The sequence below is a fragment of the Arvicanthis niloticus genome, chromosome 11 (genome assembly GCF_011762505.2).
Source record: "Arvicanthis niloticus isolate mArvNil1 chromosome 11, mArvNil1.pat.X, whole genome shotgun sequence".
In the NCBI taxonomy this organism is placed as follows: Eukaryota; Metazoa; Chordata; class Mammalia; order Rodentia; family Muridae; genus Arvicanthis; species Arvicanthis niloticus.
Window position 1 is genome coordinate 21,810,914 of NC_047668.1, and position 27,516 is coordinate 21,838,429.

Below are 27,516 nucleotides of genomic sequence, written 5' to 3' on the forward strand. Positions count from 1 at the left end.
AAGCTCGTCATTTCTCATTTAAGAGGATGGGTGAGTTAAACATGGTAGACTGTACCTGTAATTTCAGGAAGTAGGGAGTAGGAAGACAAAAACAGGCCAGCCTGGGTAACATAGTAAGTTTCGAGTCAGCCTAGGATATAGAGCAATACACTTTCTCAGTAAAAGAATAAAAAAGAGAGAAAGAAAAAGGTGAAAATATGGTAGAGTCTTGTTGACTTTAGTGTCTAGGGGCTCAAAAGTTCTCTGTTTTCTTGATATTCTGTACAAGTGGCAATTGCAAATATTATAAAAAGCTTAGAATTTCAAAAAGGCCAGTTTTGAAAATTGGAAGCCCAATGATGAACATGGAGTAATTAAAATAAAGGTGGGCAGAAGTCCGGGGAGATGACTATACTGGATAAGTGTGACAAGTGGAGTTCAATTACAGGAACCCAATTCAAAACAGCACAGGTGAGGAGGCCCACATGGCATCCTGAAACACTAGAGTAGGATGCAAAACATCCTCAGAACAGACTCACCTGACTAGTCTAAACGATGAGCTCCAGATATAGCAAGAAATGAGAAAGACTGCTGGCACTAACCCCACACTTCCAAAGTCACTTGCACTTCTACACATGTGAAGATGTATAAGTAGAGATGACATACATGTCATCTACTTATATGTCTATACATTTAAATAAGCATGAACAGAGAATATATATGCCTGCCTCATTGCCCTCTATTTGGCAATTGATATAGATGAAGATGTCCTTACTGACATATTCCCTCCTTGTCCACTACACCTAGTTATTGATAATAAATAAGTAGCAGCTGTGCCTGTGGTACTTGTAGGAAGTATGGAAACACAAAAAATTCAAAAGAAATATGCAGATTTGTTACAGGACACACACACATACACACACACAGAGAAGCAGAAATGCATACATACACACCCATTCACGTATATACATACAAACTGACACAATCTCTCTCTCTCTCTCTCTCTCTCTCTCTCACACACACACACACACACACACACATGCACACACAGGCACAGGTACATGGCTCGAATTATTATATACAAGCCAGAGACAAGCATAGAAAAAACACACCTTAGCAAAGCTGACCTTTAAAATGAGTCATCGTTCTAAACAAAAAGGTTTCTTTGCCTGGATAAATTGTTACATTTCGAAAGTAATATTTGCTAAAATTATAGAGAAAACATCTACTATTATCAGCTCTCTGGATTATTGAGTCCAATTTCTAAAACTATATAATAAGACAGCTGCAAATCCAGTAGAAGAAATGTGTCCAGGGAAGAAAGAAATGCATGGAGGAGTTGAATGGAAATGATAAAGATCACTCATACTGTTTTATTGAAATAATTAAATATGAAGTACAACAGAGAGTGGCAAATAGTAATTGAATTGGCACTTAAGTGTGTAAGTTACCTTATCTGCCTTGCCATAATTCAGAACTCCCCACAGTGTTTTCTCTCAATCCGCATCATATTAATTGTTCTTTCCCTCCACCATCTTGCTTATGAGCAAAGTAGTTAGTATGCAAGGAAACACCATGCTCTCCTAACAACATTTAGAAAGTTGCTAACAATCTCATGTGAAAATGGCCTTCCTGTCTTCACCACACTAGAAACAGCTAACATACATGCTGGCTGCCAAGGGACATTCCTCTCTTGGCTTCATGGAAGAATGAAGGCTTCTATTGAACTATTTTGTTGTACTTTCTCTATCTGGAGCTTGATTCTTCTTAACTCCAGATTAAAGTGTTTGACTTCCAAATAGTTTTTATTTGTGTGTGAGAGAGGTGGGGCAGGTGGTTTGTATTTTTATCTACATAAGTCTTGCCCGATACAGGTCTTGTGGAATAAAACACATATGTTGATTCCAGTGAATTTTTGTTATATAAAGTTTCCTACTAATGTATTTTTATATTACTTCATTGCTTTAATTTATAGAGAATGGGAAATTGTTGATCTAGGTTTTTCAGCCAATCAAATTCTTCTGTCTCTAATTGTCATTCTTTCTTTGGATGGGGAAATAAAATGACAGATGCCTTGTACTATAAATATATTTTCTTTCAACTGTGAGGTAATGTTTAGTTTAGTTTAGTTTTGATATCAGTCAATGGATTGGAGAAATAAGGATTTTGCTAGTTTAGATTCTTTCTCTTTTATTCTGCTTGAATAGCTCCAGAAAGAAAAGCATAAAAGTGGAGGGTGAGCTTATAACTAAATTTAACCTGTGTTCTATTGGTAAATTAATTGCAAAGGAAGTAAAAAAAAAAAAAAAAAAAACCAGCTGAGATAATAAGAGTTGATGGTAGGTTCACTGAGCCCTTTGTCTACATGTGTTTAATTCACATTTCATATTCTTAATCATTGACCAGCATGTATGAGGAAAGACTTGGGCCTCAGGATCTAGGTGCTAACAGTTCTACTCTACAAATTTTCCAGTGAGAGAGAATGTGAAATGGTTCTCAACTATTAAAGCCATGTTTCTGAATACCAAACGAGTTTGCTCTCTAGCCACACACTAGTGGGGCAAGAAATACTCAGCTTGCTGTGACAGGCCTGATGGGACAATATATTTCAATAGAGATTGTCTTGGATAACAGCACGGACCATCACAGATGTTAAAGAAATGGCAGACAGTACATATTAGTTGAATTCTTTTTTCATGATCACATTTCAATCGATGTCTCCATGATTCCTTTGGTGCCTGGGTATAAGGGTCTTGTGCTATGATTTGTCTTCTAACCTTTGCTAGTTCACACCAAAACCTAACTGTGAGGTTGTCTACACTCAGCTAATTTAATAAAAGTCATATTAGCCCAACAAGTATTCTTACAACAAAAGCAATCATACCAAGACTCAGTTTATTTCTGAGGTCTTCACAATGTTACTGAGTATTTTAAGATGACTTCAAATATGATATACTACTTTGGTATTGTTTTAAGGAAAGTCTAATTCCCCCACTCCTGAAGTAAAAAGTGTGATCCTGAATTGCCTTATTTGTTCACCTCTATTTATCAAATGAACAGATTGCTAGCTAAATCTATATTCTTCCTTTGTTCTGATGGGCAGGGCAGCAATTTCACAGATTTGAAAGCTAACAAAACAATAGATGTACAAAAAGGAAATTTTAACACTAGCTATGTGATTTAACTAATGGAATGACATTGCAAATGGCAGCAAAACAGGAAAATTCCTTCCATCACTATAAAATAAAACACTTTAAGATGGAAAAATATATTAAATCCTAAAAATGAGTAAGAAAAAAGTGGTAAGAAAAATCTAAAATTTTAGTGCAGAAAAGTCAGCTTAGTGGGAATTGAAAATGCTTGTAATAAAACTAATTCAAGCAGGATATTAATCTTGTATATAAAAAAGATAAAAGCATGTTAAAGCCTGATTGTAAAATATTAATGTGCTAAACCATCATAAAACTTCACATATGCCCTTTAGCGATAGTATTGTTAATGATGATAAAAACTTATTTGCAAATTCTTCTTTTATGAAGTCTAGAAACTGAAAATTTAAAAAATGAAGACTAATGTAGTTATCTACTGCATGTAAAAGACAGGACATTGTGGGGTAAGGACGTCTAAGGTAACTGCTGTCTTGAAATATGATTGTGGTGCAGAGGAAGGGCCTGGTGTAGTCTCTGCAATGACTTGGGGTGATTTGGGTTTTTCTCCTTGTAATATTGATATGTTCTTAGTTTCTCTACCTGTGATTTCTCATGTATAGAAGTCTTTGGTAACTATCCTTATATTGGTTCACTGCATAACTATGAGAACTTATTTCTCAACTTTTCATTTTTTCAGAAGACCTGCATAATGAAAAACTAAAGATAGAATGTTTATCAAGCCTACTTCTTCTTTTGCATTATTATGCTACCAATTCTGAGTTTTAGGGGATAGACATGTTCAAAGGACATGATAGCTCAGGAAACATTTTGCATAATTGTAAGAAGTAAAAATATTATAACAGGAAAAAACAAACAAAAGATGGTCACAAATCATTTTGGCTGTGTGTAAATCTTTCTTTTGACACTTTGGAACCTGATATTGGTTAGTGTACATCATTACCATCATCATCAACAACAAGATCATCATCATATTGGTTATGATGGTAGTGGTTGTGATTGAGTCAGGGTCTCATTCTTTATCCCTGGCTGGCCTGGAACTTATGATGTAGCTCAGGCTGGACTCATTCAGGCGGGGCTGCTCCATTAGTGTTTGTCTTCACTGTCTGAGTGCTGAGATTAAAGACATGCACCACCACATCCAGCATCTTTGTAGACTTTTTAAACACAGATGGCTCATGCTTTCAACATAATTTCAGAATTCTATTTTGTGGCATGTCACTGTCTAATTTATTTTATTTTATTTTATAAATATCGATGTTTTACTTGAATGTATGTATGTGTACCATGTGCATGAGATCCAAAGAAGGTGTCAGATCTATTAGAACTGGAGTTATGGAGGATTGTGAACCCCTATGTAGGTGTTGGGAAACTAAATACAGTCCCTCTTCAAGAGCAGTAAGTACTCTTAACCACTGAGCCATTTTTTGACCCTGGGTTTCATTATTTAAAATGTACATCTAATTAGAAATAGGCACTGACTATACTCTTTGTTACTGACTTTATAAACCCATCATTTAGGTCAGTGACAAAGTGCTTATTTACCATGGATAAAAGACTGAGTGTTTGCTTAGCATGGATGAAGGACTGAGTGTAGTCTCATGCATATCTCCATTGTCAACATGATAGTAACATATGAAATGATCATTCTCAGACTCATTGATATGTACTTTTGTCTACTATTTCTTTTGACTTTATTTAACCTTTTCCAGTTATCTTTGATTCCTTCTTTTATCTGCTTTAATGTCATCAGCCTGCTAGTCTGAGAGACATGATGAGGAACAAAGAAAAAAGTGTGCTCTCACCTTTGCCTTCCCATTTTGCTTTTTTGCCCTTGTATCTTTTGTACTTGGAGATCTAGAGAGACCTTACACAGCATAACACAGCTCAAGAAACCTAGAATCTAGGGGAAAAAAGAAACACATTGGTGAATACGGGATGCATAGTGTGGAGATTTCTGAGAACAAAGTCAACATTGTGTTAGTTACTCTCCTCATGATTGCACACACATGCATGGCAATAGGCCATGTAAGAGGAGAAAGGTTTGTTCTGAGTCGCGGTTGAAATAGGGAGAGCTCACAGTTACGGAAGGCATACAGGTGTTTATGGTATCAGGGATGAATGACAGGGGCTTCTCATATTCCTGGCAGGCCATCACCTTTTCTTTTGTTGCATCTTATTCAGTTCAGTACTTCAAACACATATGTGGGGTCATTTACATCTGGTGTGAGTCTTCTCATTTCAGTTAAATTCTCTGGAAATGTCTTTAAATGCACACCCATAGTTGTGCTTAAGAGGTGAATCCAAATCTAATCATACTGATGAAAAAGATGAATTACCACAGGTGCACAACTGGAATCTCTGTACTGAACCAGCTATGATTTCAACATATACTTGCCTTGGAATATAAAGATGGCTATATTACCCTTTAGAGGAACAGAAATCAGCATGGTAACACCTTAAACACTTAAAGCAAAATGCAGAAGAAGCTCAAAACAAGTATTTTATGTCACTGGATTCACTGTCTTGAGTTTTGTGTTCTTATTTGTATTATAATGACATGTAACTGACATGTCTGTCAATTCATGTTTAAAAATCTAGTGCATGGGTACATCAAATCAACCACTACTATACTCTATAAATTGTTTAATTAGAGATAAGCCTCAATAAAACATGGTTTGCATCATGAAGCTTTAGACATGATCCTGTGATCATGTCATTCTGAACACTATTGGAATTAAAACATCAATAAATGTAAGCCTTCTTAATTTGATGAGATACTTCTAGATAGGATCACAAAGTATCTTGAATATGATAGATCAGATTTAACAGACAAAACAACTGGTGAAGTCTATTCATTAATTCTTTATATTTAAACTTTCAAACATATTAGTTTAGAGAATACACACAGACATTAACCCTGGCTTTCCATTTGAAAGCATAGGGTTATTGTAACTTTGGTGTTTTTTTCCCAGGATTTATGATTTCAGAAGCAGTAAGATTGGCATTATCTGATTACAGCCCTGAATCTCTTCTTTGTATTGGGTTGCTATATAGAAGGCATGAGGGGCTGCTCCCCTAGTGTACCAATGATGCAGCGACCTCAGACTGGTATGGTTCAGTTTAGAGCAGAGTTTTGAAAACTGAAGACCACTTGGCACTGAATTGTGAACTATCCTGTGGTAATCTCTAACGCATCACTTGACAGGATTGCACAAAACAGTGTCATGTACCTCCATAGGAAAATGTATAGTTTGTTTTTATAAATACTTCCAAATTGATAACTCAATACTTCCACATGAAGCTGTTCAAAACACACAATAACACTGCCCTTGAGTTTCCATTTATGTGAAAAAACAATAATTATTTTTGCCTTGTCTAAGTCACAGAATCTCTCTGAAGCTTATGTGAGATATGTGTCTAAGTATTTCATAAGTTGCTAAGCTTCACAAAAATATCAAATATTATTATTGTGAAAACTGACATCCCAAAGTATCTTTTTTATACAGTATTAATATAATGAAGTCAAATGTCATGCATTCTCTGAAGCAATATTTTATTGTGTTTTGATAAAGTAAGCTTTTTGGGAGATACTCCATGAAATTTTAGCTATAGTTTATAGACCATAAGAATCAAAAAACTAAGTTGATATTTTTCTTTATATTGATGAGATGAAACTCATGTCATCCTGTGAAGAAAATGAATTTCTTTTCCATAAAGCAGCATATTTCTCATGATTCTATATCATGAGGGTCAAAGAAATGTTTATAACCAGGAGTCCTAGTATATTGCTTTTTTCTAAGATTTCTTTTTTTTTTTCTTTTGTTTTCAGCATGGTTTGTCTCCTCAGTCATCCTCCTCAGGACTCTAAGAAGTTGTAGGAATATTCAGGAGCAGACTTGAAGCTCAGCTTCATCTCTTGCATTGTGGAAAGGGAATTTACATCAACTGGTGGGGTCCTATAGTCCCATATGCCACTAGGACAGAGCCTGAGGAGAGTGACGGAATGTCCACATTGTATCTAAGATTTCTCTTAATACACATCTATAAAAGTCAAAAAATATAATTAACATATGATCATTCTTCATAACATTTGTATCATTTATGCTTATTTTCTGAGCTTCATTAAATTGCTTTCTGAGTTTTCTTAATCTGGCAATTTGCTAAGGAATTAAGTTGTTGAATAAAATACATTGAGGCTAATGTGATTACCCTAGATTTCACAGGGTAACAAAGAGAAAGTTGACAGGAAGTTTTTAAGTTTCAATTGTTGATTAACTCTCAGAAGGAAACACAAGCACAATTGTTTCAAGCTTCTTTTGGGTACCTACTGTGAAGTCTCAGAAATAGAACCATAACAAATATATATATACATATATCAGTCATACAGCTTTTGATAAGAAGTTCTCATTAGCCAGCAAAAGCTAAACATTGCCCAATCAGTGAACCAATAAGCAAGAGAATATAGAAAATATTGCAAACATAGGAAGGAAGAACATTGTTAAAAATTCTTCTTGATGCCCCTTATTGTGCCCTTCACAACAAAACTTCATTATGTGAATTACATTTAATTATAGAGAGCATCACTCTGGGTTTATCACAGCTTGGACATGTCTTCCTTATTAAAGAATAATAGAAGCATCCCAGAGCTTAACTCATCCAGAATCTCACAATGGCTTAACACTGATGTTGCCTCTTCCTTCTTTGCTCTGTTGTTCTCTGTAACATCTTGTTCTCTGACCCTTTGTTTGTCCGTTGACTAGTGTCCTTCCTGGACCTGAAGACCAAGTGTTGGTTTAATGGAGGGCTCTTGTCTTTTTCTTTGGTTTCAGGATTCTCCTGTGGGAGACCTAAATAAACCTTTATGGTGATTATTCACTATCTTATCAAAACATCTTGCTGAGCTTAGGACTCAGAAAGAACAATTGCTGAGGACATGTGTGTTTCCTGCCCTGTTCCAAATTTAATATGTTCAGGGGGTGAATTTGAAATTTATTTTATCAGCTCCAAACTCTTTCAATTTTCTGTTTTTCAATTCAATGATTGAAACTTGATGAATTCTTATTTTTTATTGTGTTTTATAAACAGACATTCTAAGGCTGAAGAAATATCCACATTGATAGTAGCCACATCTACATAATATGTAAACATGTATAATAATGTATGTTCATATTTATTATTACTAAAAATGTCTCCTAGTTCTATGAACAGGGTAATAGTAATATTATTTAATCTCACCAGAAGTTTTCATAACATTCTGTTTTTCTTCAGTCTATCAAAGGGTACATTTGTCGTGAAATACGTTCACATTCCTTTGGGTATAGTCAATGTAGGGATCTTTCTGGTTTACTATTTCATGCTGTCTGTGGTTGGCATGACATCGGTTGAGATAAAGCAGAGCTAGAAATACCCCAAAATTTCCTAGATGGAGTCTATTTTCATGGTTTTAAAGCTATCTGAATTGTGAACTTTCCAACCTATATTAATTAAATTTTAAGTTTTATTAGATTTCTTATCTGATGAAGTTTTAAGTAAGAAATTATAATTAGAATGCATAAGTGAGTTAAAGATTCCCCTATTAGAAACTAAAAAGACAGCATATTTCTTGGCATTTCTCCTAAGGGTTACCAGAGATTTGAAATTCCATTTCACTAACATGGATATTATCCAAAAATTCTGTTATAATAAAATATATGTTCAAGGGGAATATAAAGGTAAAAACCAAAGAACTGTTTATGTATCAAAAATCAAAGATGATTCATAAGGCAAACATAATTATCATATTCTCAGTCATCAAAAGAAAACAGATGATATATAGATAACATTGACACAGCTACAGTTCATGACAGAGTCTAAACTTTGGATTAAGAGTGAAAATTTTGAAATATGAGAGGCTGAGAAAAACCATCTAAGTGATGACTACTGATCCTCAAAAAAAAAAAAAAAAAAAAAAAAAAAGCATCAGTGGTTTTCTAGGCAAAAAAATAGACATCTGAAATTTTATAATCTACCCAAGTTTGACCAGGTCAAAATTTAAACCCAATTTTATCTGTTTGTCCATAAAACATGTGCTATTTCTGTAATTAATAGGAAGATGTAATATTTTTGTGTGTTCAAAAATAGTTAATTGAATCCTTATTTGGAGCCACAAAGGAATATTTATAAGGAACAAGTTATTGGTATTTACACTCAAAGAGTTCATAAAGTAGTGTCTGAGAAAAGATGCAGGTAAGTATTCTTGGTAGGAAGAGTAGCAATATAGCTGTCAATATGGAAAAGGGAACACCACATACAGGAAGTAGGAACTTATGTGTTTTTATTGCAGACTAAGTCAAGGGACGGGAAGATAATGTGGTCAATTTATAAAGACAATGAATTTGAACTTAATATGCTATGAGGAGCCATGCCAGTGTTCTGAGAAGCATAATTATTGACATGCGATTGTATTTTTGGATGATTAACCTGACATTAGAATATAAAATTAAAATGTACATGGGAAAGGAAATTGAAAAAAATCATTGTAAAAGGTTATTAAAACATGTGGATAGTGATCTGAGAAAGATTCATGAGAAGTATACAAGGTAGCAGAGAGAATACATCTGATTCCCAGACCACCATAAGTTTGAAGATGATTATGGTTGATCCTCAAAAAATAAATTTCAGCTTGACTTGTTGGACCAAGCTGTTGTCATAGCACTCAGAAAGGAGAATCAGGAGAGTTAGGAGTTGAAAGTCATGTGTGGTTACAAAACAAATTAGACTTCAACATGGACTACGTAAGACTTTATCTCCCAGAAAGAAAACAGCAGGACAAAGATAGTTTGAAATGTGGTTGTTCTGAAGACTGTAGCTTTGAGAAAGCAATGTTTTCATTTAAATTAAAACTATCTATTTTTCTTTTTTTTTTTTTCCTGACATAGGGTCTCACTCTAACCCAAAAATGACATGAGTGAAATTTACTCTGTATACCACACTGCCCTCAAACTCACAGTGATTCTTTTAATTTAGCCTCCTGGATGTTAGCATTGGAAGCATGAGCCACCATACCCAGCCCAAATTACTTTAACACACAAACACCATTGATTCTTGAAAATAAATATATTTGGAATAATAGTTTGTGCATTCTAGGTGGTGATCATTCCTTACAGTACATAGATCTTTCTGATAGGTGACTTATTCAGCTATATAGTCAAACATCAGGCTTATGTTAGATCCTACCTTTATTGGTAGAGTAGCTTAAATTCTAGGCTCCTTGATTTAATCTCATTTTAAATACATATTTCTACATTTTGGATTGGACCCAAGACTTTAGATTTATAAGGATTTTCCTGTTTGGAAAAGGATATAATAATAATAATAATAATAATAATAATAATAATAATAATTTGACTTACTTTCTTGGCTGTTACATTATGTTCTGAATGAGATACTAATGTGATTTCTCTAGATAATAAATAAGCTTCTGTACTTTTAATGGTAGGGGCACTTTTCTTTATGTCTCTTGGTAGTCTTCATATTGCTGCTTTAAACTTTCCGTCAGAACTAGATTGTTTGAATATTTGGACACATAGAGAAGTCTGGCAGAAGACTGGTTCTTCTCCCTGCAGTTTTCCTATGCAACAACTCTAAGTACATATATAGACCTAAATTATACTCCAGAATCAAAAGGACAAGAAAGAAATACCAGATATATTCAAGAACTAGGAAATAAAACACAGCCACGTTGTTTGTGTTAACTTTCTGCTGGAGATTCTTTAAGGCATATCATAATATGAAGATGTAAAAACTACAAAGTAAAAGTTTCCTAGTGAAGCAAGCATGTAGGCTACAGAATCTAAAGTGGAATTTCACAAAACAGATGTTTCATTTACTGTGTCTGGTGGCAAACTGACAGAAAAAAAAGAGCATGTAGGTATTTTATGGCTTATGATGAAGAAAATAACAGTTTTCTGTGGCACGATATTAGTGTTCAAAAAGGGAAGGACAAGGGATCAAGGGGAAGAGGCAAAGCCATGTATGTTTATCCACAATTATTTATTAAGCACATGAATATCACTAGGAGAAACAGGCAGTGAACTTCAGGTAAAGATGTTTTGAACACTGATGAAACTCATAGACATTGAAAGAATAAAAGCACATGATAAATCGTGTTTCTTAGAAATGCCAAACACAAACAACATGCTAGTTTTAAGCTCCAAGAAGAGTGGTTGATTTCTGAATATGCTTTCACTAACTTAAAACATACTCATTTCCACAACAGATAGGAGATAAAGGTATTCTTGAAAATAAGAAAAAAAAAAAAGAAAGAGATGCATTGGAGGGGGGCATGGTGGAGAGGACATGAAGTGAGTTGAAGGGGGAACATGGGGGAAGATATAATCATATTCCATTGTGTACATGTATACAATTCTCGAAAATGAAAAAGATGGGATAAAAATCTGTAAGCTTGATTTGTGTTTAGCTGAATAATCTCCATTCTAAAAACAATTTTCTTTAATTGTTCAAGATGTTTATCATGTGAGTAGTGATTCTGAGGGAATTAAACTGCTTTCTAACAGTCTCAATCGTGAGTCTTTGTTTTTCAATGTCATGGTGAACACTATTAAAAAGAATTAAATTTTACACAAAGGCTAAGGATACTTGAAGTAATCTACAGAGATACAAGCAGCCTGAAAACAAAACCAGAAGAATTTAGCTGGATCAACATTCGGACACAGCAAATCAAAAGGGATTGGCAATGCCTTTCCTGGTGGAGCTCGGAGAAAGGGAAGCTAAGGAGTGAACATTACCGAGGAGACTCAGCTGAAAGCCTAGATCATCTGCTTCCCACGCTGTAACCTGAGACAACATTTCACTCATTCTGCCAATATTCAAAATGCTTCCTCATCTTGACTCATACATCTACTGTTACCATGTGAGATTTATACATAAACATGTAGCTAGCACCTAGGAAAGTCTAAACAAAAAAGGTTCACACAAACTAGAAAGGTTGAGACAGAGAGCAATAGGAGACAAGGTGGCTGAAGAAAAGAAAAAAGATGGTCCTGGATGGGTTTGTCATTTTCCTTTTTCCATTGAAAAAAATAATATTGTGCTCACTCAGAGGTAAGTCCTTTCTGAGAACACAGCCACACACCTCTTTTCTGTTGGGATAACATATTCACTTTTGTTTTATTATGGGCTGGCCTGCAATCTTCTAAGATTCCTTTTATAGCAAATTGTAACATTAGACCCATAACGTTCTCTTATTTTTGTCAATAAAAAAAAAAGTATCAACCCACTGTGTGGTGACATTTTAGAATGCAACCGTGACTTTTAATATTCATAGACACACCACCCTAAAAATAGAAACTGCTGTTTTCCCTCAAATTTGGAAACATGGAAGGCATTTACCTGAAGCCTCTTTAGGGGAGGCACCTCGGTTTTCAGTTTGATAATGGACTTGGAATCACACTGTGCATCTGCACATCACTGACAAAGGAGAACATTAGAACACTCTCATTTCAGGATACTTCTGACTATTGCCCTTCAGAGATACTCTGGAGACAGAATAATGGTGTCTCATAATTTCAGCCAGCCTAGGTATTTAGCACAGCTTCTGCCAGGCAGTAATTCACTCATATTTATTTTTCTCAGGATGCAACAGTAGTCTGAATTAAACATTATGTATGATACATACCTGTACTAGCATAAACTATTTTTTCAAATTTTCCTAGTCAAGATTTCTTTCTCAGAGAAGAAAATTAGACAGGTGCAGCACACCAAATGAGATGAACTTTGTCCTCAAAGAAAATTGGTTTTTCCTTTTCAATTTCATTTCAAAGAGATCTGACAAGTGTGGCTTTGAACAAACTTTAACAGCACAATATCCTTTGTGTAAGTTTTCCCTTGTCAGCTTTTCCATTCTGGCAGGAACTTAGAACAAAGTGGATGCTGCCCTTTGAGTTGAGAACTTCATCAGTTGAATGAACACTAGCATAGTGCAGGAAAATTGAGGGCATACTCTCTCTTAGAATCTCAACAGTGCAGTGTCTCAACAAATATAATTTCTCTATCTGCTGCAAAGAGAGACACTCACCATGCATTTCCTTTCATACATCCTTCTTCTTTCCTCCCAGCCCCAGCTATTTGACACCGCACCCACTTGAGACTGTACAGATTACACCATGAAGTCTCCCACTGTGTGTGGAGCAAAACCAGATTCTTGGTGATGTTGTTTAATCTGGCATTATTTTGTCTCAATATGATAGGGAACCCAAGCACTAGAAATACAAAATCAGACTTTCAGATGCTAGAGGTTTTGGTTTTGCTTTGTTTTTTGAAAAGAAGGAAATGTAGTTGTCTATTTGTTTGGCTTTGTTTCAGTTTTAACCTATTTTGTAGCTTAGTGATGATTTAAAGGGGAGACTCAAGTGCAGAGGGGAGAGAAAACTGTAAAACCCTGCTTTCCAGAGATTCTAATCTTTATTGCACAGGGGCTTGCATGGCTCCTCACTCCTTGGAGCTTTACATCGTGTGTAAATTGTTCTTCTCTACACTGGGAACTGTTGCCTTGACAGTTTATTTTTCTTTGCAGTGCCCTAACTTTCTGAAGGGATTGTGTTACAATTGCCTCATGCTATCATTTATTTTCTCTTGGCTTCAGCTATTCCTTTCATCTCTTTTTTCCCCTTCCACATTAATATTTAAAGACTGTACTAGTGTCAAACATTCATGTAGATACAACTTAAATGCAAAGTGAATAAGGTTACAGAATAAGTCCATGCCCAATTTAATTACAGCATTTTGATTAACACAGATTGTAAGTAGTTTGAACTAAGAATTTTAAGTTGCTCGGCTTGAATATTACAAAGAATAACTAGAGATTCAGGATAACTTTGACTCAGAAACTGCCAGAAAACACTCTGATTAACCAATTTAGATGTACTATCTAATTAAGGACCTAAATATCTTTGGGATCACAGAAATTCATGTTTATTGATAAGATAAAATATTTATTACTCAGAGAGCTGAATTAGCGAAAAGAGAAACTCTAATCAGTTGCTAAGTTCCAGAAAAAAAGAGAATAAGGTTGGATCAAGTTGAGTATATGATACTTATGAGCAGAGGTGGCTTATTTATTCGGAAGCCACACTGCTAGAAAACTGTATTCTTTAAAGCTGGTGTTGATGAAGTCTGTGACCACATTTCTAAACTGGTTCAATGGATAATGACTGTGCATGGCAATCTCTAATTGAGAATAATGACTAGGAAAAGAGGAACGGGCACAGAGAAGACATCTAAAAAGCTTCAAGGACAAGGGCGAAGAACCCTGTGACTTTCACACTCATTAAATATCCTTAGCAGAGCAAATGATTTCTTTTTTATTTTGTGTGTGACTGTAAGGTGTTTTTTATTAGCAAAATAACAATTATACAAATTGCAAATATAAGGGAATGGGGAAATATCTTAAGCGTCTATAAGGTACATCCTAGAATCTGCACCCCGAGCATTCAGAGAAAACAACCTGTGAGCAGGCCAATCCAGAACCCACAGCAATGTAGAGGTGACTGATATCTCTTATACACAAATGTCCTGAGGCTACTAACAACCTGAATGTTACTACAAATATCTCCTTACCTGTAAATAAGTATCATGCCATTTTGCAATCCCAGCATTGTTGAAAGAGCAAATGGTGTGTCAATTAAATGTTACATAAATTATAACATGTTACATGATAATATTTGTTACTAATGTTTCACTTCAATGACCTCTTTCAGTTTAGTGCAATAGCAGTAGTCTGTGGACACCCAAATCCACTGGCAGAATAAAATGTTGATTATAGGCATATCATTTTTTCAATAGCAGTGATGGAACTCAGAAAAAATGTAAACAATAACTAATTGGAAAAGACTAAAGTCTTAATTACTAGAAATCAAAATCAAATAACACTATTACGAAGCCTGCCATATGGGTTCCCTACTGAAGTGCCGAGTGTTGAAAGTGAGGCCAGCACTACACTGTGGTCTGGGAAGAATAGATATTAGTAACCGTTTTTTTTTTTGTTTGTTTTTTTTTTAAAGCTGTATAGTCATCTGCACTAAGAGTCATAAAAATCTTCAGTGTAGACTTGATATACTTATTTCAAGGTTAAAAATCGATTAAAAAATCTAATTTTAAGTATATAAAATGAGATTTTAAAAATAGTTTATATATAAAGTGTCTGTTACAGAATTAGTGTCATAATATGCTTTCAATATTGCCATGACTAGAGTATGAGACCTAATAAGTAAGACATGGTTCATAACTTAGTATGGAAGAAGAAATATTATCTTCAGCAGAGCTGTACTTTTGAATTTTCAGTTCATTGAGTGTGCTAGAGTTCTCTAGAGTAACAGAATTTATGAAATACATCTCTCTCTCTCCCTTCCCCCTCTCCCTCCCTCTCTCTTTGTCTCTCTGTCTCTCTGACTCTGTGTCTCTCTGTCTCTCTCTCTCTCACATACACACACATACACACACACAGTGTGTGTTATCAGTCCTTATAGAAGCTAATTAAAAAGTCTATACATTTATAAGCTCTATTATAATGTGTGGTGACAGTACTGATTGAGGAAGTAAAATATATGTAGGTGATTAAATGCACTGATTTACTGTGATTTACTGGAATGACTGAAAGGCTTCAGTCCCAATAATCCAACAATCTCCAATTGTGAATGGAAAGTCCAAGAATCTGGACGTTGCTCAGTCCCATGAAGCTGGGTGTCTCAGCTGGTTTTCTGTATAAGCTGGAATCTCAAAGAAGTTGGCTCCAATAGATTTGCTGGTAAAGTATGTGCAAGCTGTCAAAGAGCTAACAATACCATCCGTCCATTGTCCTTACAAAAGCCTCCAGCCAGATTAAAGGCAGGCCTCCAGATCTGAAGTAAAGCGTGTATTGATCTGAATCAAAAGTTTGTCAGTCCACGTCAAGATCTAGATCAAAAAACCTGTGTCTTTCAGGCTCAAGATCCAGATCACTGGTGTGCCCTACGTTTCTAGATTACAGTTCATTCCAAATATAGTCAAGTTGACAACCAAGAATAGCCATCACAATAAGTAAAATAAAAAAAAAAGGTATACAGAAGAGTGGACTTTGTAAAACAAGAAGTCCTTAGGAGCAGTTGCACCTCAAAAGTTCTCAATATACACTTTTAGAAATCTATCTTAATCAGAGATTCACAGAAAGATATCACACATTTCACTACTAAAGATAGAAAACCTAAGTTGTGAGTTGTAATAGAAGCTAATAAAGCATTATATACATTTATGGGATTTATTATAATGTGTGGTGATAATATTGATAAAGTAAAAAATTAACTATATGATTACATGATACAAAATTTGGAAAAATAATATAAAATCACTATAAAATATAATTAATCAATTGATCTAATGAATAAAATGTACAAACTCTTAATTGCATTATTAGCTAGCAAATTACTTAGGACACTATTGGAAGTTTATATTTTTATATTTAACATTCCTGCTCCTAATTAGCTGCTGCTGGATTGATAGGTGCAGTCACAGACCCTGTGTGTGCATGAGACTCCTAGACAGCCAGAGCTACAGACCTCTGAGTTTATGTCACAAAGAATAGGGCAGATATAACTGTTTTGTAGGTGTGCATAGAAAAGAGTACTGTGGTCTTTTTTTTTTTTTTTAAAGATGAAAGACAATTTCAAACATTGAAAAGTGAGGGGTCAACCAAAGAATAGTTTGTTTTTTTTTTTTCCTCACGAGAATTTTTGGCAAGAGAAACAGAAAAAGGGGCCATAAAAGGACATTTAAAGAATGGTTAGTGTAGATAATGCCTATCTCTAGCAGAAATTAATTTGACAAATCAAAAGTTAACAAGACTTCATATTTAAACAGCAGCTAGTTAAGAAGAACTGGGATTTTGTGTTAATTTTAAATGTTTTTAACTGTGTTTTTTCTTAACTTAGTAATTTCCTTTTTCGTTTGTGCACTAGTATGCCAATGTATGGTTTGGCAATTTTGAAAAACATGTTTTTTTTTCCCCCAATCAAACCCAAAAGCCCCCACAGGAGTCATTGTAGTCTATTGGTTTAAATACGTTTTCAATCATCTGCTTCTTTTAAAGGTTTATTATTTACTAGCAGGCAGTAATGGTTTCACCCAATTTAATCTAGTTCATCTTGTCATTATGTATTTAGGGCATGTCCTGAATTTCAAAATATCCCTTGGGAATTCTCTACAAAATGCCAAGATTGAGGAACATTGGTTAAAATTCCTGTTTACAGGATAATATGCACCTTTGCCCCCTGGGGAAGATCAGCAATTTGCTTCTTGCTCCAATATTACTCAAGCAAAACCAATTCAGATTCTCGGTATAGACGACTTGGCAGCACTGGCAGGATTCTTCTCTAAGTGAACAGGTTACAATAGATAGTCTTTCTCATTAAGGGGGCTATAGGTAAGAACAGAGAATCACAGTTTCCTCTATTAAAATCACTGCCAAGAGGCTAACAAAGAGCTGACAGAGCACCATATTCTGGGGAATCCTAAAACTAAGAAGAGCTGGTGATCTTAAGATTCTTGTATCTTGTATCTGGTATCTTAAGATTCTTGTATTCTCACTCCATTTTACATCTTCCTTTTTAAGATAAAACAAAAAACAAACAAACAAACAAAACCAAAAAACCCCTCTGATTTAAAAAAAAATGTATTCCTAATTGAATTATCTTTTGTCCAAAATTGTGTGTGTGTGTGTGTGTGTGTGTGTGTGTGTGTGTATGTGTTTGGTCAGAGGACAACCTTTAATGGTCAATCCATTCATCCATTCTTTCAACCATCTTGATTCTGGGGATTAAACTCAGGTCATCAAACTTGTTTAAAAATAACTTTCATCCATTGAGCCAACTCACAAGCCCAATATTTTTTTTCTTATGTCAGTAAAAAGGACTGTTTGATAAAGTAATTATAGCATTGGATATATATTTTTATATATGTGCCTATCTCTATGAAATGTGACATTAAACACAAACTCAGAGAAATGATTATGACTGCATGTTAAAGAGAAAGATACTTTTAAAAGACTATACAGGCATTAAGTGACACCCCTACGCAGTATGCTTGTCATCCAGCTAACTAACTAATGTTGCCTACTGGAATATTTCATGAAAGACAGGCCAGGCTAGGAATGCTAGACTAGTCTGTGTGTCCAGTATCATGATCATGACAGTCTTCCTTAACAGAAATACATATTTTCCTACTATTTGTTAGATATAAAATATTCTCGCTGGATTTTTAAGTCAGTGAACTGAAGGAGGAAATAACAAGATCAGAGATCTTAACTATCAGCCTGATGTCTGAATCTGGTAAAGAGGCTGATCAAGGAAGTCAACTGCAGGAATGCCTTTAAGCAGGGAGCCTTAATGAAACTTCTCAAAACCAAGGGGACCAGAAGCTGTTTGCACTGATGTTGAAGCTTGCTAAAGGAGGCCGGAATGCACAGATCGTTCAGGTCCTGAGAGAACTTCTTTCTCTAAGCCACACAACCTGCCTTTAAAGACATACTTTGAATAAAAACATCAGGGAGTCATGAATGAGTTTCTTGAAAAGGATAGATGCTTAATTTTCTGTAGTCTTCATTTTCTCTTTTCCCAGACAATTCCAGACTCAGTTCCCATATTTTTCTCTCTATGTGCAAAAACTAAGGCTTTGTGCACTCTGTTACTATGGAAACAGGAGGGAGAGAGAAACAGTTTATGTATTTCAAAAGCTGTCAGCCTATATACTGTGGATTTTGACAACTAAACCTGAGCAGGAACAATCCTTCCTCTAGTCCTCATGTCTGACACCACAACATTTATTTCTTATACACATGTGATTTACTTAGGAAAATTAAGTATCTATTTATGTAGCTTTCTTGCCATCCATTTTATACTTAATGTAGTGTCCAGAGGACAGAGAGCAGCAGTGGTGACACAGTTAAAAAAATGTTCTTAATAAGCACTTATTAAATCAAAATGAAAACAGAGTTAGCAAGCATCACAACTCAATCTATTGCACAAATAAAAAAAGATTGAAACTCTATTAATTTTAAAACAGATCTGAATGTTGCCTGACTTATATTTTATAGAAATGTAATGTCTGCTATCCCCTCTTCGGCTCTTTAATAAAAGAGCTATTTTGAAATTACAAAATACACTGTGTTCTCCCCTAGAGAACCTGATTCAATAGCTTATTGATTTTTCCTGGCATTCTTAGTCTGGTGTAAAGGGGCTTTTAGGCTCCTGAACCTGGAAGGAGAGAGATTGTTTGTAATTGGCTTGGATTCTGCACAGCAACGCTCCCTCCCACACCCTCAATCCAGTGTCTTGATTATAGTCCAGCCCATTAAGTGCTTGCCTTCCTACTATTCTCAGTTGCTTTCCAACACTTCCTAATATTTTCAAGAAAATGACTGCCATTGTAAGGTCATTTTCAACTAGTTTAAATGATGCAGTTAAGTGGACCAGGAAAAATGCATCAGGACTTCAAACTTCAAATCTAGAGTACCCTTCAGTAGTTAAAGGATCTATTGGGTTCTCTGCTTATAAGGCCTGCTTCCCTGATCTTTACATAATGTACTTGAGCCTGAAATCAGGCTCTTGTTCCAAAATGTTTGTGTTTCTCTGTTCATGAGCTGTCATCGACCTATGAATAAAAGAATGAGCGACAGAAAAAATAAGAAAATAATGAAGGGCTGATGTTGTACTCTTTTTAACCCTTTATTTCTCCTCTCTTTTCTTCATTTTTCTTCGTTCATAAAAAGAAATCCCCTTGTTATTATAGAAAGGAAAGAAGGAAGAAAACATCATGTTATATTAACTCAGCTTTCTTGTACTGTGGAGTTATTTACCTCGTTTTTTTTTGTTTGTTTATTTCTTTGTTTGTTTGTTTAAGTAGTCACAGGAAAAAGTTATCCTAATCTAGGAAAATAAAGAATGTTAAATGTTACATAAAAATGTAGTCACAGAAGAATTAGGATCATCCAATTTTAATTATTTTATAATTTCTGATAATTGACAAAATAGAGCCTCGTTTCTCCCGATGAACTCACAACACTGAATTAACCTTCTCTTACAAATATTTACCCTGCCTTGATAAATGATAGACTTAAAATTTCTCTTAAGTTTTTAGGAGTAAACAATTCCAAAGAAACTCATCAAATGAGCTCACCAACGCATTTGACCATGTCTGAGACAGTTTATATATGTTAAGTGGAGTAAAAAAGTCTTGCTAATTGAATTTTCCTTATGTATATCTTATGTTTCCCTTATAATCTGGAAGAAATTTCTGTAAAGTGTCAGTAGGTTCTCCTCAAAGTGGCCTTATTCTCTCTTTGGATATTTGGAATTACTTGAAAAAAGATTTTTAAGGAGACATTTATCAAACTTTCAGATTATATGTGCAGAGAGGAGTTGAATATTTATTGTGTAGTAGAATCAAAGACCCCCATGTCCACAAAGATAACATCTTGAGACAATAGCCAGAGACATCAAAGCTAAATTTTGTAGAAATAGAAATGCCTAATCTTATGTTAGAAAAACTTAGAAATAGTTATGAAATAACAGCTTAGATAGTTATGAATGTTATTTTTATAGATTTTTTGTAGCCATAGCATCAATAAGAATCTGTCATGTGTTTTATTTTATGAAAGAGCATACAGGGCCTTGAGCATCATTCTCAAACTGTAATTATAAGACTGAAAATAAAGATGATGCTGTTTTACTTGATCAGAGAGTCTTAAATACTCATACCTATTTTATCTTATAAATAACCTGTTCTTGAGACAGCCTCTAATGGGGAAGAAACCGAGAAGATGGAAGTTTATTCCAGAAAATTGAGAAAATCTCTGAGAACCGTAAGAGTTGTATCCCAGCAGAGTGTCAATAGTTTGGGTAGCATATCCAGAGGACAAGATCATGTTCATAAAGATCAATATCGGTCTTATTTATGGTTTTTCTTGATGTGAAGAGGCACCATGACCATTACAATTTTTATTAGGAAATATTTAATTGAGACTGGCTTACAGTTCAGAGGTTTAGTCCATTATCATCATGGTGGAAACCATCATGGCACACAGGTAGACTTGATCCTGAAAAAGTAGCCGAAAGTTCTACATCAGGATTGGCAGGCAGTAGGAAGAGAATGAGACACTGCTCCTGACTTTTGAATATGAGAGCTCAAATTCAAACTCTACAGTGCTACATTTTCTCAAGCAAAGCCACATCCACTTTAAAAAGGTCATATCTCCTAACAGGGTCATTTCTTATGGGTCTATGGGGATCATTTTTATTCAAACCATCACAGTATTCCAGAGCTAGAGAGACTTGTCAGTGGCTAAGAACACCAGGTGCTCTTCTTGTGTTCTTTCCAGGTTCAAGTTCTAGTACTGACATGGTCCTCTTCTACCTCCACAAGTACCACATGTTTATGCATAAGGACATGGATGCAGACAAAACATATTCTTTTTAGAATGAGAACGTTCTTGGGGAGAATAGAGGGAAGTTAATAAAGAAGAAAAGGGCTAGAAGAAGTGAGGGGGAACAAATAACATTAAAGATGCTTTATGATGTCATAAGGAGTCATATTCTATACACACATATAAATTACATGCCATGTATAAGGATATGCATGTGTTTGTGTATGTGTACACACAGACATGCATACACACACACACACACACACACACACACACACACACACATATACGCATACACATTCATACATGAAGTAATACCACTTAAGGCTTTAATACTCTCACCAAGAGCCATAGACCATCTAACAAAAACCACAGTACTAGGCATGAGAAACATCCTTTTGAGTTATTCATTGGGGGAACACAAGAGACTTTCCAAACAACAAGCTTTAGTTATTGCATCTTAGATGTTGAAAGCAAGTACCTATTAATAATTATACCATTCACTACAGACACAGCACTCACATGAGTAAATCTGTATTTCATCCAAAAGTGTCTTTTGTGGGGAGCAGCTTTTATAATACTGGAAGTTTTAATGTAAGCTACCAAGGGAAGAAAATGCTCAATCGTCCTACTCTCAGTCTTACTTTTCTATTGGTGTGATAAAACACCATGATGAAAACTACTTAAGAAAAGTAGAGGCTATGTTTTCATAGGGTTAAAGCCTACAACAAAAGAAGCAATGTTCTAGCAGCAGCAACAGCTGTAAGCTCACACCTTCATCTGCAAGTTGAGGCACTGAAGAAGATAGAATGATGAGTCTTTTGGAATCTCAATCCTCCATGACATACCTCTTCAATAAGTCCGAATCTCCTAGTCTGTCCCAAACTTTTCTTCCAACTATTCCAATACATTAGCCTACGAGAATCATTCTCATTGAAACCACCATACCATTACAAAGTAGCACCAGTCAAAACACCAAGAACCACTGACTGTAGTGTTGTCCAGCCCTAACTGGTGCTCCTATAACATAACTCTTGAAATGAAGGCTCAAGAAACATCAGTAAAGAGTGGGAGGAAAGACTGATGTAACCAGAAGATGAAGGAGTCTGCAGGCTTCTGGGTCTAACAGAAAAACTACTTTCATGCATTCTCAACAATATGGCTGCTTAAACAAAATCTAAAGATTGACAGCCCCAACTGGTGTACCAGCATGGCTAAAAAATACCAAGGGATTGGGGGCAGACCTTACCCTAGATGAAGAGCAACAACTAAAATCTGCTGAGAGAGAGAGAGAGAGAGAGAGAGAGAGAGAGAGAGAGAGAGAGAGAGAGAGAGAGAGAGAGAGAAAGAGAATTAGTTTTTCCTAGAATGAAAAACCTAAATGGCTATTCAATTCTAAGTCAGTTTTTCATATATATATCTCATCATATGAACTCAGCTGGTTGGATACACACTTGTATGCAAAGGACGGGAGAGGTAGATAAAGAACAAGAAAGACTGGAGGAAGAAGAGGGATAAGGAGATGATGTAATTATCTTTTTGTTTGTTTGTTTAGTTCACCTTTCACTGAAAATAAATTTTCTCATACAGTGTATACTGATTACAGTTTTCCCTCCCTCTACTCCTCCCAGTTTCTCCCACCCCCACATGTACTTATATTTTAATTAATTTTTTCTTTGAAAACAAAAACAAATACAAAATAAATAAATCTATAAAAGATAGTTTCCCAGGCTTCTGAGTCTTTTCTATGTTTTTTCTTTTTATTTTCCTTCAGACAATGTATCATTGTGATGTATTTATAAATACAATGATGCATTTGTTGACTGAACTGAGAATATACAAGTAATTGGGAGGGAGATAATGGTAAGAATTTTCTTTATAAATAAAAGGCTCAATTTAGGACAGAAATTATCGATTATGGGAATAAAATGGAGTTACATATTAGGCATATTGAAAGAAAAGTATCCACAATAATCTTTAATTATCATTGATCTACACACCATGGAAAGTACGGCAGCTCTCTTATTTATAGTGAAAGAATATATTTGAAATTTACATTTGCTGTCCCTAAGTGCCAGTTCTTGTGTAGCAGATAACTGGATAGAAAAGTTAAAAAGTTTTAAAGCAATTTCAATGTTTATGATGATATTTTTTTAAGACAACAGTTTGTAAAAATCTGACCTAGAATCTAGCCTTACCTTTTCTGGCCTACTTTTTTAAACTTTATGTTTTATTATGTATTCTTTTTCCTTCCACAACTTCTTATTTCTGCTTAGATTACCCTCTCCTCCTTAGCCTCTCAGTTCTCTCTCTCTCTCTCTCTCTCTCTCTCTCTCTCTCTCTCTTTCTCTCTTTCTCTCTGTATGTGTGTGTGTGTTTCTCTGTCTTTCCTCCCTATCTCTAACACACACACACACACACACACACACACACACACACACACACACACACTGAGAATAAAGTGAAAATGACAACAAAAGCCCCATAACCCCATGAAGTCCACTTTGTTTAGTCAAATACGAATATGTGGTCTACCTTGGGATATGGTGGATTGGCAGATATACCCAATGTTATTCCACTGGAAAAAAACTGATTTTGCCTCTCTCAGTAGTTGTCAGTTTCGAATAGCTTCTTAAATGGGGTGAACTTTGTGTCCACTTTTCCTTTTTTATGTTGAGTTTTGAACCTATACAAGTCTTGTGAGTTCATGTGAGTCTATGTATCAGTACTGATGTTTATGCAAGACACTGTTTCTTTGGAGTCGTCCACTATCTTTGGCTTTTCCAGTCTTTTCACTGCTTCTGCATAGATTACCTGAGCTTTAAGAAAAGGGATTAGGGATAAATGAGCCAGTGTCCCTTACTCTTTGTTTGTTTTCCAGGTCTATAAACTGTGCTAATTACCATCTACTGCAAGAAAAACCTTCTCTGATGTGGATTCCATGATACACTAATTTATGGGATAGTAATAGGCTATTGAAAGTCATTTTATTGCTGTGTTCATTTAGCAAATAACTGTAATAGGCCTTTCCTTAGGGTTCATCTCTATCTACTCTCAAGTTCATGTCCACTTAAGCAGTGTTCCTTATGGGATCCATCTGATGGATCATGTAATACATTCAATCAAAGTTGATTGGTTTATCTAATAACATGTGTATTACTACTATTGTACTAGTCAGTATATCTTTTAGAAAAGTCACTATTGTAGTTCATAAGGTTTGTGCCTGCATGAGATTGATGATTACTTTCTCCTCAGGTAGCATGCACAACACTATCCAGCACTATGAATCTTTGTCAATAGTGATAAAATTACTGAATGGGCACCAGCTTAATTTCTCCATATTTTATGTCATAAATATGTGATATATTCATCAATGATGTCTTTATCTTCAGATTTGGGAGGATAAAAGTACATTTAACAATAGCCTGTGCTGTTTACAGGAGTCTGTGGTTCCCCTTTGCTAATGACTTAAGAAATAACCCTTCCCTGGTCCTGGAGGTGTATTGGTGACATATGATGTCTAATTGGGGAAATTTTCTTCCCATTATATAGTCACTCCATTTAAATTCTGTTTTATATGTATATATTTTAGGAAGCTTCTGCAGGCGCAGATTTCCATGTGGCTTTTCAAAAGGCTTTAGTGTTAGTTACTCCTCCTCACATTCCTGCTCTACCCTGCTCTCTCAACACGCTCTGTTTTAATCTTTACTTATTCTGACTCTGATTCTTTATCCTTTCTTCAGATTAACTTTATATTCCCTTCGTTGAAAGATCTCTTCCTCTTCCATGTCTCTTACAAACACTATATTTTCTTTTATATGTGGATGCTAGCTTTTAAGCTTTAGATATGTGTGTTTCATTCACAATGTCCACAGTCCTATATTCTAAGTTTGAAAAATCACCAGAGGTGCTAAAGAACTTTTATTTTTGTGGATAATACCTATCATAATTTACTATGTGAAATGAATGCTGAGAATTTAGGAAGATATTTTTCTCTAATTCAATTAAATTTATACTACTATGTGTTTCTGGTGGTGAAGAATTTACCTACAAGTCTACTGATATCTTCAGCAATTGTGCAGATCCACCATTAAAACTCCAGTGTCCTTACATTTATTTTCTGCACTGTCTTAAGAGCCAATGGGGGAAAGGCAAGAACATCTAGGTATTATTATGGAAAGAGTGTTAATCTTCCAACCAGAAAGAGCCTTATACACCATCAAGGGTCTATGTATTACACCTTGAAAATCTCTCACATCCCCAGGAAATTCAATGCTTATCTATGAAAGTAATGTAGAATCCAATGGGTATGTTAATGACTTAGACAATAACTATGGTCTTCTTGCAACTCAAGTATTTCTAAGTTGTACATTTATATCATCAATTCCAAATCAGATATCACCAAGTTTTATCCCATTATTAATTGTCTTAATTTCACAAATGGGGGATAAGTTTGATAGAAACACAGCTTAAGATGTTTGACTAATCTTATGAAATTAGTGAAGGCAAACCCTTTCCTAACTAAAGATAGGCATGCTTTTGGACTAACTCAAGATATCAAAGGTAACTTAAATTAAGAATAGTGACTGAAAAGTTACCAAGGTTGTATCTACTTGAAGCAGCACTTCCACCCTGTGCCAATCTTAAAGTTTTAATTATCCTAATGTAGCTTGTGAGTTTTATGCATCTGTAATTTCTTAATTCTTGTTTTATCTAATACAGTAAATTAAAATTAATAATTTATTGCTTTACTAATGTCGCTTGTTATGTGGATGATCCCTTGAAATGAGCAAAGTTACTGAAATTCATTCAGCCTTGGGAAAGATATACCATATGCCTGGTTAATATACTACTGTGAAAAGATGATATCTACTATACACAGGAAGAACAACCATTTTACATCATAAGCCTTGTATGAGTCCAAGAGTTCCAGAAAGTTGCTGTCATCAGAAAGGGATGTCCTCGTACAAATGCTCATATTTCCAAATATTTAAGGTCATTTTGTACCTAGAATAATTTGTTTTTCCATATATTTTGGCATTGAGGATTTTATCTTCAGAAAGAAACTGTTAAAATTCAGGCAAAATTAGTGCATATTCAGTATCCATGTTTTGTTCCTGTTAAATTCATCCTCTTTTTTCAAACCTTTCCCTAACCCCAAGTCTAGCAATTTCTTCTGCAAGCACTATGTCTTATTTGAAATATTTCTTTCATCTGATTTCAAAGAAGGAAGTGAAGTTCAGAGGAGCTGAGGTACTAGCTCGTGGTTATTTGTATCTTAAGTTGTATGTTACCCAGAGTTTTTATCTAAGGCCTCTAACGCCAAGTCTCCAAATGAAAAAACAGAGGAATTAATGTCCAAGCAGCAAGCACATGGCATTCTACATTTTAGGTGTACCTTAATCTTTATGAATGGTACAGTATATGCTGATATACAGCAAGAAGCCATGTTGTATTCAAATACCCACGCATTTATAAATCAGAATCACCTTGAGGTCATCAGAGCTAGCTCTTGCACAATCTGGGTGATTTATTTCCTTCCAAATTGTAAGAAATTGCAGTTAGAGTTTTTATAAATGACACAGAGAAAACTGCAAACAAATTCTGCCATTCCTTTCTATATGGTTTAGCATGGATTTCTCTTCTGTTGAGCCCCGAGGTTACTTCAATATTCTCCTCAACACAGGGCTCCAAACAGCTACTTCCAATTGATCACAATTAACAATTTAAGATGAAAGCAGTTTTCTTCTCTGATTTAAAGAGAGTCTTTGTCCGTGTAAGCAACTTGGATACAGGATTTGGTTTACAAGATTAATATTTGAGAGTACCACATTCATTGTTTAGTGATGTTTGAAATCTCATAGGTTTTTATTATCATAAAACAAAAAGCAGGAAGTATTTAATAGGTAGTCAGTGAAT

At 35.0% G+C, this 27,516-nt stretch overlaps 1 non-coding gene across 1 annotated transcript; it reads right to left on the reverse strand.

Moving 5' to 3' along the window:
* Window positions 1–6,966: 6,966 nt before the first annotated feature.
* Window positions 6,967–7,161, reverse strand: LOC117717471 (small nucleolar RNA SNORA73 family). Its single transcript, XR_004607946.1, has one exon. It is a non-coding gene; the product is annotated as a small nucleolar RNA SNORA73 family (small nucleolar RNA).
* Between the last annotated feature and the right edge of the window lie 20,355 nt (window positions 7,162–27,516).